The 17458-nt window shown below is 48.0% G+C and overlaps 1 protein-coding gene and 1 long non-coding RNA gene across 3 annotated transcripts in view; one reads left to right on the forward strand and one right to left on the reverse strand.

Annotated features, from left to right (window-relative positions):
• The window catches only part of LOC307209025, a 442352-nt gene that overhangs the window by 270276 nt on the left and 154618 nt on the right, over nucleotides 1-17458 (forward strand). The gene's annotated exons all lie outside the window — the stretch shown is intronic.
• The window catches only part of KIF26A (kinesin family member 26A), a 163686-nt gene that overhangs the window by 49951 nt on the left and 96277 nt on the right, over nucleotides 1-17458 (reverse strand). The window lies entirely within an intron of this gene.

Raw genomic sequence — 17458 nt, forward strand, 5'->3', positions numbered from 1 at the left:
TATCCGCTCAGCCATGAAGCTCACTGGGTGACCTGGGTCAACCACACACACACACACACACACATACTCAGCCTAACCTACCTTACAGGGTTGTTGTGGGGATAAAATGGTGATGGTGAAGGGAACCAGTACGCTGCCTTGAGCTCCTTGCAAGGAGAAATGGTAAGAAATGTACTTAACCCAATAAAATAGCAAATATCCCTGATGCCAACTCTACTAATAATGAACCAATAGGTTCGATGAAGTGCTTATGAGTACCTAAGTAGCTAGCTGGAGCCTGGCCATGAAGTCTAAAGTATTGGGTGCATTTATTTGTAAGTGCCAAGGGTGATTAATAGCAGCAATAACAACAGGAGAGGCAAGGCTGCCGGAGTCCCACATGGAGAGCGCATGGGACAAAGGCAGTCGACAGCGGCACTGAAACCACGCTCCTTTTTAATCCTGTTGCTGCTATGAATTATAACGTGGGAGACGGACATAAAGTATGTTATTACAGCATCATCTGTAATGCAAAGATTAACATCTCTCCTGCAAACAGCACCCAGGGGCAAACAAACAAAGTCGGAGCCACTGAAGAACCAGACCAGCCTGCAGGCTCTACAAGTGTGTGTATATATGATGAATGCCGAAACGCTTTCTATCATTCAGCAGTAAGAAACAAATATATACCTATCTATTCACAATGAGCAGCAGTCGGGGTTTTATCGCTCAGTCTGTCAAGGCTGTCAGCCCCAGAGAGGCATTACAATAGTTAAATATCTAATGGTACCGAAGAGCCGGAATGTCACCAATAAAGAGAGAGAGAGAGAGGGAGACGAAACAGGTGCACGCTGTCAAATTACCACCCGCTTGGAAAGTCACGATTATCGCTTTAACTATGGAATGCTACAATCCCCAGTGAAGCAAAGACAACCCCCCCCCCAACCCGAACACAACAGCTGGTACTCCCAGACCTGGAGGGAAGGGGGCGGGCAGGCAGGGAGATATCGAGATCGGTGCATGTAATGAAGGAACGAGGTTAAAGACAGGGGAATGTCAAAGGAGAAAGTGGAAAAAAGCTGGCTGTAGGGTTTTTGTTTTTTTGAGATCACACTCAAACGTCGGTGGAGCGCAGGATAACAAAGAGCGAAAAATGAAAAAATGGAAGGCGCAAGAGAAACGAGGACCTCTGGTTGAGGAGAACCTCTGGAGATGAGTTATGGGAGTTGAGGTAGGGGCTCGGGGAGAAGCTGGCGCTTCAGATTTGCAGGGTGGTAGCCACGGGGGGGGGGGGAGTGATAGCCTGGCTTCATCACTAGCCTCCTCTCTAAATCTTCTTGAATCTTGTTTCTCATTCAGGTGTGTCCACTCTCTCAGAGCAGAGTCCAAGAAGGACCAGCCACGCTGCAGCTGCAGAAGGAAAGGAGGAGTTGCGATCCAAGAGATTGTACAGCACACCTGGAATGGGACTGACTAAACCAGGAGAGCATTTCTCATGCCTGTTTTATCATCCGGCAAAGGCACGAGATTTACAGTTTGATGATTGGTTTTTAACGTCTACCAATATTTTCCCAAAAAATATTCTATATCATTTTACGTAAACCACTTACAAGTTTGTTTGTCTATTAAGTGGCACATAACTCCTATAATTAGGACGCGGGTGGCGCTGTGGGTAAAACCTCAGCGCCTAGGACTTGCTGATCGCATGGTCGGCGGTTCGAATCCCCGCGGTGGGGTGCGCTCCCGTCGTTCGGTCCCAGCGCCTGCCAACCTAGCAGTTCGAAAGCACCTCCGGGTGCAAGTAGATAAATAGGGACCGCTTACCAGCGGGAAGGTAAACGGCGTTCCGTGTGCTGCGCTGGCTCGCCAGATGCAGCTTGTCATGCTGGCCACGTGACCTGGAAGTGTCTGCGGACAGCGCTGGCTCCCGGCCTCTAGAGTGAGATGAGCGCACAACCCTAGAGTCTGGCAAGACTGGCCCGTACGGGCAGGGGTACCTTTACCTTTTTAACTCCTATAATTGGGACCTGCTTGAGGCCATCTGGGTGAGAACAGGACTCTGGACTAGTTGGGCCACTGGCAAGATCCAGCAGGCTCTTAGAATCATAGAACTGTAGAGCTGGAAGGATTCCCGGGGATCATCTAGTCCAACCCCTTGCAATGCAGGGAATCCTGCCCACAGCCATCCCTGGTTGGGCTTGAACCACCAACCTTCTGGTTAACAGTCAGATGCACTAGCCCACGGTGCCACTGGTGGCTTCTAACATTCTTAATAAATGAATAAATAAAAATGCATACAAGCAAATCTCTAGCCCAATAATGTGAATTAAGTAGTACTGTAAATAATTTTTGAGCAGAAGAGGGGGGAAAGTTGGAGGGGGAGTCCTATCTAAAGGGGGCCACCCAAACAGGCCAGTGAAGACATATTATGCCAAGGCACCACAGAAGGTTAACTATTGGGAGGAGAAAACAGAAAACCAGGGCGCAGGGGGCTGCAGTGACAAGAATCTGAGCAGAAGCACTCAGCGCGGCAACATTTTGTTGCACTTACTATAGTCTGCTGCCTACTATCCTTGGCAGATGCTGATCAAAGACTCTTTCCAAACAGTGATTTTACCAAAGTCATTTCCCTTCTCCGGGGAAATGGAGCTGCGGGCTGGACGCGATCCCACCCCTTGCACAGGGGTGTGGCTAGCCCCCACGTCACAGGGAGTCCCCTCCGCGCCCTAGGCCAACCAATCCAGTCAGCCAGGGGGTGTGGCGTGCAGCATTCAAGCAGCCCGCAGGCGGGAATTCGCCCCTTTTTTCTGATTCCCACTCACGCAGTTCTCCCGCCCTCCCTCCCTAAGATTAGGCTCTTAATCCTTTGACCTTGCTATGGACCTTGGTTGGTCACCTGTTAAAGGCGCCTGGTAGAATTTTTTTTCCACTTGTCGAATTGGCACCAGCCATTTGGTTTTTCTCCTACCTCATAGCAAATCATCACAACTTTGTAAGGTTTGGCAATAAGGCATTGGAGTATTCGGCTGGAGGTGAGGGGAGGTAGTGGCCATCACCTACCCCTCGTATTTCAAGGGTATTCTGTTAAAGGAATCCGGGGGGGGGTGGATTGGTGTCAAATATCTTTATTCCAACACAGGGGGCGGGTTCAGGGCCTTGCCATTCAGTTTCACATTAGGCAAGGGTATTCTGTTAAAGGAATCCGGCGGGAATTGGTGTCAAATATCTTTATTCCAACACAGGGGGCGGGTTCAGGGCCTTGCCATTAAATTTCACATTTGGCAAGTGGGGTAAAACTACTCCTACATCTGAGTGTAAGTCGGGGGACCACATTTTTTTTTTAAAGGACACTGTGCAAAGAAAAGCAGCATATGAAGCAACAAGAATGCTTCTCTCTAGTTGGACTAGCTTTCCGCAGGCAGGGAGTTACCGAGAAAGGGGAACATTTTCCCTTATGTGATCTAAAGTGGAAAAGCCCCTGGAGGGTTGTATCACTTCATTCTCCTGAATGCGCAGATCCTGCCCCTGAAGACATTTCAGTTTCCATCCTGTTCCCTTTGGTTTCTATCCTGCCGGTGTTTAATAAAAACTAAGTATTACTTCACTTGCCTTAAGGACCTGTACAAATTAGGACTGCCACCTTTTGTTTTTAAGAAAACACAGCAGCCCTGCCCTTGATGGATGATTGACACAGTGGCAGTCTCAGCAGAGCACCTGGGCTGTAGCGCTGGGTTCGCCTTGCACTGCAAAGGGTGCCTCTACGTTTGTGTGCCTTTGGCTTAGTCTAGGATTACCTTTTCGCTGAGATAGGCAAGCGTTCACAGCGCAGCTAATAGAACAGGCTTCCAATAGCATTACTGCGGATTCACAGAAAGAATCTTGTGCAACTGAGCCTGTTGCGCAGAATGGAGAGGGAAGCATAATAACAATTATCGGCAACGACGGTCTGGGCATTGGAGAAAAGAAAAAAAGGCAGACTCTTGCATGCCCAGAAGTCCTGAAACACTGTCAAAGGTATTATGTCTCTGAACACCAGTTGCAGGGAATCGCTCAAGTCCTGTTGATGGCTTCCCACAGGAACCTGGCTGGGCACTGTGAGAACAGGATTCTGGGCTATATTGACCACTGGCTTAACCCAGTAACATTCTTCTTATGCAATTCCTGAAGAGGAATGGCTGGAAGTGGTGGTGGTGGTGGTGTTTTACTCCCTTGTGAAGCAGACTTCAAACATTTCCATTTTACAGGCGGAGAGGGTGATAGTGGCACCACTCACTCATTTACAACTCTGGTTGGCTGCTGAAACTCGGCCTCCCATTTCCAATGCACATTCATTTCTTGCATTTTCCTTCCTTGTCCAAACCTTCCTTCCTTTCTTTTCTCCTGTCGCCACACGCGCACATACCCCTCCCACCAATCCTTTTGCTCTCTTTCCCAGTCTCCTAACTGCAGCCACCAGCCGCCCATTTGCACACCTTCCTGCATCCAGATTGATCTCATTCTCCTACGCCGATAGCCCCTCTGATCCCATTGGCTCCACGTGCCCCCTTGTTAACCCCCATCTCCAGTTGTGGATTGACTCTCCCATTCATTGCTGCAAGCCCCCCTCCTGGCTGTTCTTTTCTGTTCCAATGCCATTTGCTCTGGTCTGAAATTGCCTGCTTCTCCCGTCCCTCCCTCCTGCCTGATCCCTCAGTCCCCCTCCTGATATTCAGTCTATTAACCTCCCTGACTTCTCCGTGGCTGTCAGCCTTCGCAATCCCTCCCTTTCCCCAACTGCCATCTGCAAACATGTTCAACCCGAGCCCTCCCACTCCTGAACGCCTCCTGCAGGTTCTCTCCCCACCTAATCTCCCTTTTCTCCTCCACTACCACTGTGCCTTTGACCGGTTATTATTCTGCATATCCTCTTTTATTTGATTCGCCTACCCTCAGAATATAAACTCTTCCTAGCAGGGAGTTCGTCTCCACTACATTCATAAAGCACTGTGGAAAATGTGCAAAGCTGCATTCGAGAGGTTAAATCGCTTTCCCAAGACTCGTTGCTGACTTCCAAGTTAGGCTCAAAAAGCTTATTCAGATTAAGCACAGTTCTCCTCTCCCCGACAAGTGCTAACATAAAACAGAACACAAGCCAGGCAAACATCATTCTGTTTGCTGTTCATTAGAGAGAAACGCCACTTGAGTGCCACAGCAACGAAGAAAACAAGGGCCATGCACAGTGAAAGGAGACGGCAATTTCCAAACAATCATACTGCCTTGGCTAGCTGCTGTCCGTCATTCCAAGGTGCCAATGAACCAGACTGTGCATGCAACCCAAGAGTGACCACACTTTTAAAGGCCTCAATGCGTCAATGTGCAGTCCAAGAAGAACCGCCTGAGATCATATACACACGATTGGGAGCAACCCTCTGAACCCCCCAAGGGATTTAATGCGACAGTGCAAGAGGTCTTGGGCAGCATGTCTCAGATCATACAGTACAATTGCTTAGGAAGGGCTCCAACACATGAGGAGGAGGTGACAGAGGAGGGGAATGAATGGCAGGAACCTGGGTTGGAGGAGAAGTGGTCTCCCTCCTCCCCCCCCCCCATCAGTCACTTTGGGAGGGGGAACAGGGATGTCAGTTCTTAACCCTCCCCCCTCCATAAACCTTCCTGTACAGTGGAGAGTCTTGGTGAAGACATGGGAGAGCCTGAAGCAGCCAGAAGAGAAGACAGAACAGGAGGTAGCAGCGACTGAACAGGAGCCCAAACAGGAGGGCGCAGTCTTGTCACCTGGAACCAGGTGCTGCCTTCACAGATGGAAGCAGACCCACTCACCCCGACAGAGCACATGTTTGCAATCCCCACATTCCTGCAATGTGAGTGAGTCTCATGAGTGAGCGCGCCAAGCCTAGCCTTTAATAGCTTGGCGGGCACGGCAACTTGTTGGGACATCTTCCTTGCTTCTATCCAGTACTTAACTACTTGCCTTGCTCCTGAACTGTGACTCCTTAGCCCAATGTCTGCTGCTAAGTCTGTACCATTACATGCCTGAATCTTTTTTTAAAAAAAACAACTCACAATTAAGAGCCTCTACTTGCTTGTTTGGGGAGGGAGCCAGGCCAGAATTCCTCAAGTCCTCTTGCAAGCACAATTAGCACAAATACGAGTCTGTAAAGGCCTCCGAAGATCCATGCATCCACTGTGGGTATGCTTGGCCACTGTAGAATATGGGATGTTGGCCTAAATAGAGTTTATTTTTGATCCAGCAGGGATGCTCTTGCGTAATACCAAGTATTTTATCTGTCACCTTCAAATCTTGCCCTATGTACAAAGGTAAGGTGAATTCCCAAGGACACACCAGGAGCTTCACACCTGAAGGGGGAGAACACAGGCTTTGTACGAAAAAGGTCCCTGGGATCCCCAGCATCCTTCAGGTATGGCTGGGAAGAATTTCTGCCTGAAACTCTGGAGTGCTGCTTCCAGCCAAGTGTTGACAATGCTGAGCTAGATGGACCAATGGTTTGACTTGATGATGTTCCTAATCCAGCACAATAGTGAATGCTGCACCTTAGGTTAAAACAGTGTATATCTAAGTGTGGTGTTTCCTATGTCCTGAGATTTGATTAACCCACTACTACAGACATAACAGGGACGCGGGTGGCGCTGTGGGTTAAACCACAGAGCCTAGGACTTGCTGATCAGAAGGTCGGTGGTTCGAATCCCCGTGACGGGGTGAGCTCCCGTTGCTCGGTCCCTGCTCCTGCCAACCTAGCATTTCGAAAGCACCTCAAAGTGCAAGTAGATAAATAGGTACCGCTCCGGCGGGAAGGTAAACGGTGTTTCCGTGCGCTGCTCTGGTTCGCCAGAAGCGGCTTAGTCATGCTGGCCACATGACCCGGAAGCTGTACACCGGCTCCCTCGGCCAATAAAGTGATATGAGCACCAGCAACCCCAGAGTCGTCCATGACTGGACTTCATGGTTAGGGGTCCCTTTACTTTTACAAGCTTGTAGAAGCAGCATTGATAGGAGATGAGATGCCAATGAGATGTCAGATCCGGCCTCCAAGGAGGGTGCCACAGCTATCATTGCCACTATAGCAGTAGCCGCAGTGGCAAGCAAACTTGGGAGGCTGGCTCTGCTGCCCCTGCAGATTCTGCCACCTGAGCCAGCTGCCTCACCTTGCGTCATGTGTGGGCCGGACCTTCCCATTCCTGCCAGATCAAATAGGTACATGAAGATGCAACATTCCATCCTGCTTTGTCTGCAGTACAGTGAAAGTGAAGCTTTTCCTTTTTGAAGGCAAAGGAGGAATTTTGTGCACAGGCGGATTCTAACTGAGGTACTTGACGCCCTTTCCACCTGTGGTTTTCATGCAGCAAACCATTTACCTGGATGCACCTCCTCCACACAGCAAGAACCGAGATCCATCGTACCCTGCAGAACTTTTAGCATCGTCCAATGCCTGGCAAATCACATGGGCATTGCATTCAGAAGACATTTTGTGGCTCGGCCACATGGCGTGAAAAATCTGCCTTTTGTTTAACAAGTACCCCTCATTTAAAGAGACTTCCCTGTTAGCACTCTTAGCAACACTTAAGGACCATCTTATAAACTCCAAACCCACCCCACCCCACGCCACCCCCACCAAAAGTCTATGCAGGTTCACTGCACAGCTTCCAGAAATTCTACATGCAGCACTGTTAAAAGGGCTAACTTGGTATCTGATGAGTCACAGAATCCATTTGCTTCTACTGACCTACTTAACTACTAACCCAGTTATCTCTCTCTCCATCTGTCAAGACGGGTTTTAAATCATGCCAGCTCTGTGTGTGCAAAAGCTGCAGTGCCAAGTTATTCCCAGAGGGACGGGGGGGGGGGGACGTTGAGTAAATGTTTCTAGCTATTAAATATAGAAAACTGGAGGACTACATCATCAACTCAGTGGAGAAACAATGCTCACATTTAACAGCTAAGCCAAGTCTCAGGATGACAGCTTCCAAAGATTTAGCTGCAAATATTTGTAAAGCAGGCTATTTTAAAAATGCGTAGTACGTCTCCATACACTTTCCCCTTCCCTCCATGAAAATTATGAGAAGCGCTGATCATCTCAGAATAATCAGGTTTAACAGGTTAGAAGTAATATATGCTTCTAGTATCCTTAATACATCATAACCTCCTCTCGCGGAATTTGAATCCCTGTCATTCCAAACTACTGATTTTTTTCCCCTCTATTCTTTTTTCTTTTTAGGCTTATGCTTTTAACACGTTTCTATGGTTACTACCCAAGGTCACATCACAGAAGCCTGGACAGCAAGCAGTTCAGAAAGACAAAAGGCAGTTCACATCCACTGCTGTATTAAATAATGTATGAATGTTAAGGCACTCACGTTGTGGTGGGGGGGGGGGAGGTGAAAAAGAAAATTGTATGCACACCTAAGTCTAGGGGTCTCTGTTATCCAAGGCAGCACAGGAAGTATGTTAATGATTTAGAGTGTTCTGATGAATTTTCTTTTGGCACAAATGCTCTAGAATATATATTTTGACCTCAGATCTGCATGGGCAAATCACTGAAAAATCCGAGAGAGGGATCTGCTGGAATAACTATTTTGATAAGGACACTTTAGCAGAATAAGATAAAGGAGATTCCTTGCTGGAGGTACATCAGGGGCTGCCCCAAATTTCCTTTCGGAAAATGAGCATCCCAGTCCCATGTATGCTTCCTTGGAAATCATCACTATATTAAATGGGGATTGCTCCCAGTTTGCAGTCTTCGTGCTCACAATTGCAAGTATAGCCATAACTGAGATAGAGAAGGACTTTTCCCTCCAGACCAAATGACCAGGGTCCCCTGAAGCTGTGTTTGCCTGTTCTGAATAGTTTTGAGTCTCTTGTTCAAGTTGTTGGTCGTTGACATAATGCAGGTCACATAAGCCATGAACACCATATAAACGTATGGTAAAAAATAAAATAAAAAATACTGTGTCCCATAATGCATGAATGAACCAATAAATGGCTAGTCCTAGATCTGAAAATGTTGAAGATAAGTGGTTAATGTTATGTTTAGATATATCAGGGGTGGGGAACCTCAGACCAGGTGTCAAATAAAACCATCTGGGACCTTCTACCTGCTTCTTAGACCATACACTTTTCTCCAGGGTGACACAACTCACTGACCCTGCTAAAGTGATTTTGCCTGGCTGGGATGGGTTTTTTGATTGCAATAACACCTCTTTCATGTTTGGATGGAGATATATGCACCTTTGCACAATCCCATGTTCAGTCCCCAGTTCTCCAAGGTGGCCTGGGAGAAATGGCTCTCGTCTGAAACTCTGGAGAGCAGTTGTTGCCAATCAGGTGATGAAGACGGAGGAGTTAAGGATATTGACGAGGTGGAACATGTGCAGAGGATGGTGACCAAGATGGTCAAAGGTCTGGAAACAAAGCCTTATGGGGAATGGTAGAAAGAGCTGGGTATGTTTAGCCCAGGAAAAGAGGAGACCAAGAAGATATATGATAGCCAGAATCTCCAGCGGGTGCAGAATGCCGCGGCAAGACTCCTTACGGGGTCCTCGCCACAGGATCACATTCACCCGGAGCTATACCAGCTGCACTGGCTCCCGGTGCAGTACAGGATCAGGTTTAAGGTGCTGGTTTTAACCCTTAAAGCCCTATACGGCCTAGGACCCTCAAAGCTACAGGACCACCTCTCCTGGTATGTCCCACGGAGGACCTTACGGTCTTCAAATAAAAACATCTTGGAGATCCTGGACCATAGGGAGGTTAGGCTGGCCTCAACCAGAGCCAAGGCTTTTTCGGCCATGGCCCCGATATGGTGGAACGCTCTGTCACAAGAGACTAGGGCCCTACGGGACTTGACATCTTTCCGCAGGGTGTGCAAGACAGAGCTGTTCCACCAGGCCTTTGGCCAGGGCACAGTCTGACCCCCTCCTTCTGTAATCCTCATAGAACTCTAGCCCAATGGTTGCCATTAATTTGACTCTGAATTGATTTTCGAATGAATGGATTTTAGAATGTATTTCAATTAATTGATTGTGATTTCATTTAAACGGTGTTATTTTTACTGTTGTTAGCCGCTCTGAGCCCGGCTTCGGCTGGGGAGGGCAGGATATAAATAAAATATGGAGCAAAGATGGAGCAAGCTTGTTTTCCCCTGCTCTGGAGGGTGGGACTCCAACCAATGGATTCAAGTTGCAAGAAAGAAGATTCTGACTAAACATCAGGAAGAACTTTTCTGAAAGGAAGAGATGTTTGACATAGAAACAGGTTCCCTCAGGAGGTAGTGGGTTCTTCTTCCTTGGGGGTTTTTAAGCAGAGGCTGGGTGGCCATCTATCATGGATGCTTCAGCTGAGATTCCTGGATAGCAGGGGATTGGACTAGATGACCCTCAGGGTCCCTTCCAACTCTACAATTCTTTGATTCTGTGATTTATTTGTTTCCTTACCCAGCCTTCAGCCAAAGATCCCACAGTGGGTTAAAACAGTAAGACAAGACTGAGCTAAATGGACCAGTGATAAGGCAGCTTCTTACGCCTCGAAGGTAGTCAAGCCCCCCCCCCCCCGAACCTGCCCCCAGCTCCCCAGTTCACAATAAACAGCAAAGCGAACCATTTATCACAACTAATTGAAGCGCCTGAACCTTGGAAGAAAAACACATTAGTCATTTAGCAGTTGTGCTAATATTGCAATGCTTTTCTTCCCATTTCATTAGGGGCACAATGTTCCAATGGCCTAATCGTATGCTCAGTCACTGCTCAGCCAGTACCCTGAGACATGACAAGCTGTCTTGCTAGGGCCTACACTTGATAAGGTGCCTGCTCTCCCAGTCACCTCAATTATTGACTGTATTTTATGGTCAATCTAATGGCCAAATGCTTATCAGCAAACCATCAGGTGCCTGTAATAGGAGAGTGACCCTCAGTTTATATGTACCATTAATGCTCATTAGTGAATAATTAGATTCTTTAATCCGAAAAACTCAGAGGCATGCAAATATGACCAAGCATTCTGGTTCTAGAAATAAGTCTACTAAATGCTTCCTTTTGAAGATAAAACATCCAAATACAATTCTGGGCATTTGAGCAGTAAGGGCATGAAATCTGCAACGTGGCAGGTGGTTTCAAAGAGATTTGTCCTATCCGGAAAGAGATTTGGGGTTGTTGTTTTTTTAATCTCTCAAATTGCGAAAGAACATTTGTAACTAAGAGGGGGAAAAGAGGAGGAAAGCCGTATATTCCGTCTACATATACTGGTACAGAAATAGGCATTTGAGTAAGGCAAGAAGATAATATATTTCTTAAGCTGGTTTTCAACATCCCACTTTACTCTCTCAGCATTCTGCCATATTCTAGTGACCCAAGTCATAGCATGAGGCTGGGTAGATAAAGGTCTGGAGTTTTGAAAATAATATACAAAAAGGTAACAGACAATTATATTTAATTACAAATAATGAAAGTTAGTACCTTCAAAATAAACTTCATATGGTTGTATACAGCTTAAGTGCACTTTCTAGAAGCATAAAATCTATCCCTAGAGATACTTAACGCCTTTTTTATGTATTGTCTCTATCTATATATCCACTAGTTCCCAAATATGATAGAAGCCACCTTAGGTGAGCAGTGAAAGCTCTCACCTCTCTTGCTCTCAGATCAATTTATTTTTAATGCTCAACAGTGGTACCTATAGAAGTCTCATCCACAGTTAAAATGCATTGTTATGATTACTATTATTGGTATATATTTATTTATTTATACCCCACCTTTCTTCCCTGACAGGAACTCGTTTACAGATAAAAATAAGAACAGCTGAAAACATAGAAAAATAACTATCTATTAAAGAACCATTAAACACTGATAGTGGTGGTGGAGTGTAACTTTTATACTAAACGCGCAAGGAAAGGGAGCAAACAATCACCTCTCCCAAGTCGTTCTGCTTTGAGCTCTGCTGCTTTGAGCTATTTTCTCACATTGGGTATCAGAGTTAGGTTGGGATAAATGGCTTAAAGCAGTGGGGAGTGTTAAAGTAAGACCTAGGAGCCTTACAGAGCCACAACAGAGACACCAGCATTTAAAAAGTGAGAGGGAAAAAGCACAAGATCTTGTTCGTCATTCTGCCCAACTTGGACCCAACCTTGTTCTCTTTATTATTATCCAACATTTCCTCCATGGAGCTCAGGTATACTGTATACTGTCCGAACCACCCCTGATTGTATCTGCACTTGAAGCTTATTTGGCGAGTGCACATTCGAACCCAGATCTCTCTTCAGTCCTCGTCCCATAGTCTAGCTGTGAGGTCACGCTGCCTCTCAGCGAGCATTCATTGCTCTCATAACCTGCTCTTTGTTCCTAAGCTGTGCATTTTTTAACGTTCACCCCACTCCAAGATCCTTTAAAACCTCTGTAATTTCCCAGCAAGCACCTTTCATGGTGCAGAATTTGTGCCCTTGCACCTGTGAAAATCAGGACCCTCTCTTATTGCATCTGGGCCTCTATCTAACATCTTAAGATTTTGAGAAAAGAAACCCTTTCTTCTTGTGCCAGTTCTTTGATGGGAAAATACTGCTTCTGCCAAGCTCTGTGAGCCCTTCTCAGCCAGAAGCATCTTCCTGATTAAGGAATGGTAGTTTGGGATGGCATTTGCCTTGCAGTCCAACACTAGACAGTCCTTTCTTTCGAGAGAGAGTGGAATTTGGGAGTTAACTCTGTTTCAAATTTTGTTTAGGTGCCAGATTGTATTATAGCACGTGTGCGAGCAGGAGAAAACTACGCACTTCCTCTTGAGGCTAATGAGTAAAAATATCAAAGTTAAATGTAAGAGTGTTGCATAATTAAGCTTGATGAAGTTGAGCAACCACTTTTAAACAAGGACTCTTGAGTCAATATGCAAATGCAGCCTGCGTACATTTCACCGAGCATAACAAAGCAAAATCTGCCCAAGTTATGTAACAGCTTGTGGGCGCTATCTACAAAAGATAGAATCAGTGTGAGAAAGAACAAAAGAGAGAAGCCCACAGGACTAATGTTGGAACTCAGCAATATCAGGTATCCCAGGAGCTACAGAGAGAAGTGGATGGAAACACCAAAGCAGATCACTCGGTCCTTGTAGCTCAGCAGTGACCATACCACCAGAGAAGGAAAGCTCCAATCCCAAACCTCTGCTGCCTTGCAGGATATCTTCGGAAGAAGAAAAGGCTAAAGAGTACACCTTACACCAGGGTTTCCCAAACATCTGCTGTGGCCGGACTACAACTCCCATCATCCCTAGCCAGCAGGGCCAGTGGCCACAGATGATGGGAATTGTAGTCCAAAAAAAGCTAGAGACCCAAGTTTGGGAAACCATGCCTTACACAAATTTGGAGTGGAGTCTCTAAGACAGTTGGATGGCACCTTGTACATCTCCTTCCAGCAACTCCTGCAGCCAAGCTAGTGCCAAATGTATTGCTCTGCTTTCCTTGGTGCACATCAGCAAGGCCAAGAAGGGAAATCATAGAATCATAGAGTTGGAAGAGACCACAAGGGCCATCGAGTCCAACCCCCTGCCAAGCAGGAAACACCATCAGAGCACTCCTGACATATGGTTGTCAAGCCTCTGCTTAAAGACCTCCAAAGAAGGAGACTCCACCACACTCCTTGGCAGCAAATTCCCCTGTCGAACAGCTCTTACTGTCAGGAAGTTCTTCCTAATGTTTATAATAATAATAATAATAATTTATTATTTGTACCCCGCCCATCTGGCTGGGTTTCCCCAGCCACTCTGGGCGGCTTCCAACAGAGATGAAAAATACACTAAAATATCACATATTAAAAACTTCCCTGAACAGGGCTGCCTTCAGATGTTTTCTGAATGTCAGGTAGTTGTCATACAGTGGTTCCGCTCCTTCCTCCTGGGCCGTGTTCAGAAAGTGGTGGTGGGGGATGAGTGTTCAGACCCCTGGGCTCTCACTTGTGGGGTGCCTCAGGGTTCTGTCCTCTCCCCCATGCTTTTCAACATCTACATGCAGCCGCTGGGGCATTCCACAGGGCATTCCACAGGGCGGGCGCCACTACCGAGAAGGCCCTCTGCCTGGTTCCCTGCAACTTGGCCTCTCGCAGTGAGGGAACCGCCAGAAGGCCCTCGGAGCTGGACCTCAGTGTCCGGGCAGACCGATGGGGGAGGAGACGCTCCTTCAGATATACTGGACCGAGGCCATTTAGGGCTTTAAAGGTCAGCACCAACACTTTGAATTGTGCTCGGAAACGTACTGGGAGCCAATGTAGGTCTTTCAAGACCGGTGTTATATGGTCTCGGCGGCCGCTCCCAGTCACCAGTCTAGCTGCCGCATTCTGGATTAGTTGTAGTTTCCGGGTCACCTTCAAAGGTAGCCCCACGTAGAGCGCATTGCAGTAGTCCAAGCGGGAGATAACCAGAGCATGTACCACTCTGGCGAGACAGTCTGCAGGCAGATAGGGTCTCAGCCTACGTACCAGATGGAGCTGGTAAACAGCTGCCCTGGATACAGATTTGACCTGTGCCTCCATGGACAGCTGTGAGTCCAAAATGACTCCCAGGCTGCACACCTGGTCCTTCAGGGGCACAGTTACCCCATTCAGGACCAGGGAATCCTCCACACCTGCCCGCCTCCTGTCCCCCAAAAACAGTACTTCTGTCTTGTCAGGATTCAACCTCAATCTGTTAGCCGCCATCCATCCTCCAACCGCTTCCAGACACTCACACAGGACCTTTACCGCCTTCACTGGTTCTGATTTAAAAGAGAGGTAGAGCTGGGTATCATCTGCATACTGATGAACACCCAGCCCAAACCTCCTGATGATCCCTCCCAGCGGCTGCATGTAGATGTTGAAAAGCATGGGGGAGAGGACAGAACCCTGAGGCACCCCACAAGTGAGAGCCCAGGGGTCTGAACACTCATCCCCCACCACCACTTTCTGAACACGGCCCAGGAGGAAGGAGCGGAACCACTGTATGACAGTGCCCCCAGCTCCCAGCCCCTCAAGACGGTCCAGAAGGATGTCATGGTCGATGGTATCAAACGCCGCTGAGAGATCCAGCAGAACTAGGAAACAGCTCTCACCTTTGTCCCTAGCCCGCCGGAGATCATCAACCAGTGCGACCAAGGCAGTTTCAGTCCCATGATGAGGCCTGAATCCCGACTGGAAGGGATACAAATGGTCCGCTTCTTCCAGGCGTGCCTGGAGTTGTTCAGCAACCACTCGCTCAATCACCTTGCCCAAGAATGGAAGGTTTGAGACTGGGCGATAATTGGCCATTGTGGCCGCATCTAGAGATGGTTTTTTAAGAAGCGGTTTAATAACCGCCTCTTTCAGCGGGTCTGGGAAGGCTCCCTCACGGAGGGAAACATTCACCACCCCACGAAGCCCATCGCCCAGTCCTTCCCGGCTAGCTTTTATAAGCCAGGATGGGCAAGGATCCAGGAGACAGGTGGTTGGCTTCACTCGTCCAAGCAGCCTGTCCACATCCTCGGAGGTAACAGATTGGAATTGATCCCACACAACTTGACCAGACAGGACTCTAGCACTCTCCCGCCCCGGCCCTGCTCCCACGGTGGAGTCTACTTCTTCCCGAATCTGAGCGATTTTATCTGCAAAAAAATTTGCAAAATCATTGCAGGAGAACATGTGGCCCGTACTGGGCCCCGATGTTACAGGTGGTTCCGCTAAATTGTGAACCACCTGAAAGAGTCTCCTGCTGCTGTTTTCTGCAGATGCAATAGAGGCGGTGAAGAAAGTCTTCTTCGCCGTCACTATCGCTACTTGGTAGGCTCGACGTTGAGCTCTAACCTGTGTCCGGTCAGATTCAGAATGGGTTATCCGCCACCGGCGCTCTAGCCGTCTCAACGATTGTTTCATTGCCCTCAGATCCGTGGAAAACCACGGGGCTCTCCGGGCTCCATGCAATCGGAGAGGGCGCTTCGGAGCCAAACAGTCAATAGCCCTGGTTAACTCCACATTCCAGCGGGCCACCAGGGAATCGGCTGAAAGGCCATCAACATGGGATAAAGCATCCCCTACCACTCTCTGGAAACCATTTGGATCCATTAAGTGGCGGGGGCGGACCATCCGAATCGGTCCCACCTCCCTGCAGAGGGGATGGGTCGCAGAGAAGTCCAGTTGCACCAGGAAGTGGTCTGACCATGGCACTTCTTTCGTTTCACTTTTACTTAGTGTCAGATCACCAACATCCGTAGAGGTAAACACCAGGTCCAAGGCATGTCCGCGGCTATGGGTTGGGCCAGACTTATTCAGGGACAGCCCCATGGAGGCCATGCTTTCCACGAAGTCCCGAGCGGCCCCTTGTAAGGTCGTGTCGGCATGGATGTTAAAATCCCCTAGGACGACCAAGCTAGGTGTCTCCAGGAGAACATCCGCCACGACCTGAAGCAGCTCGGGCAGGGAATCCTTGGTGCAGCGGGGAGGTCGGTACACCAAAAGGAATCCTGTACTGCCCCTATTGCCCAACTTCCAGAACATGCACTCAGGTGGAATCTTCTTTCTTGTAGTTTGGAACCATTGCTCCGTGTCCGCTTCTCTGGAGCAGCAGAAAACAACCTTTCTCCCTCCTCTATGTGACATCCTTTTATATATTTGAACATGGCTATCATATCACCCCTTAACCTCCTCTTCTCCAGGCTAAACATGCCCAGCTCCCTTAGCCGTTGCTCATAAGGCATCGTTTCCAGGCCTTTGACCATTTTGGTTGCCCTCCTCTGGACACCTTCCAGTTTGTCAGTGTCCTTCTTGAACTGTGGTGCCCAGAACTGGACACAGTACTCCAGGTGAGGTCTGACCAGAGCAGAATACAGTGGCACTATTACTTCCCTTGATCTAGATGCTATACTCCTATTGATGCAGCCCAGAATTGCATTGGCTTTTTTAAGCTACCAAATATTGTTATCTAGGCAGTCTAGGTCTTCCATGCACACTGCTCAGGCTTGCGCCCAGTGGAGGTCCCTTTGGTGCTGCTAACACAGCAGTTTGACTTCACCCCCCAGAGGCGCCCTCCAATGTCTCTCGAGACAGACGAATGCCAACAACATACACCAGGGATATAAACCCTGGACTGCAACTTCCATCTTCCCTGGCTATTGCTCATGCTAGCTGGAGCTGATGGGAGATTTTAGTCCAATGACATCTGGAGGGCTTTCCCTTGTCTATGCTCTCCAGGTTTTCAGAAAGAGGGGCTTTCTGTTGTTCTTTTTAGCTGCCATTGTTCTCAGATGCCATACTGGGGCTCATGGTTTGGTGAATATCTAGCCTTACTCATGGGGATACAGTTCCCAAGACTGCCTAGTATAAAGAGAATTACTGTTTGTCCACGCACACCTCTGTGAATGAGTGAGAAAAGAAAGCACCTTTGTACATGCTTCCAAAACACAGCTCCCACTTTTCCTGGCACAGGTAAGCAAGATTTCCAGTAGAGAAGCAAGAGGTGGAAGGAAGGCGCCTAGCCTTTCGGGCAGCC

This window comes from Podarcis cretensis, assembly GCF_951804945.1.
Source record: "Podarcis cretensis genome assembly, chromosome: 1".
Taxonomy (NCBI): Eukaryota; Metazoa; Chordata; class Lepidosauria; order Squamata; family Lacertidae; genus Podarcis; species Podarcis cretensis.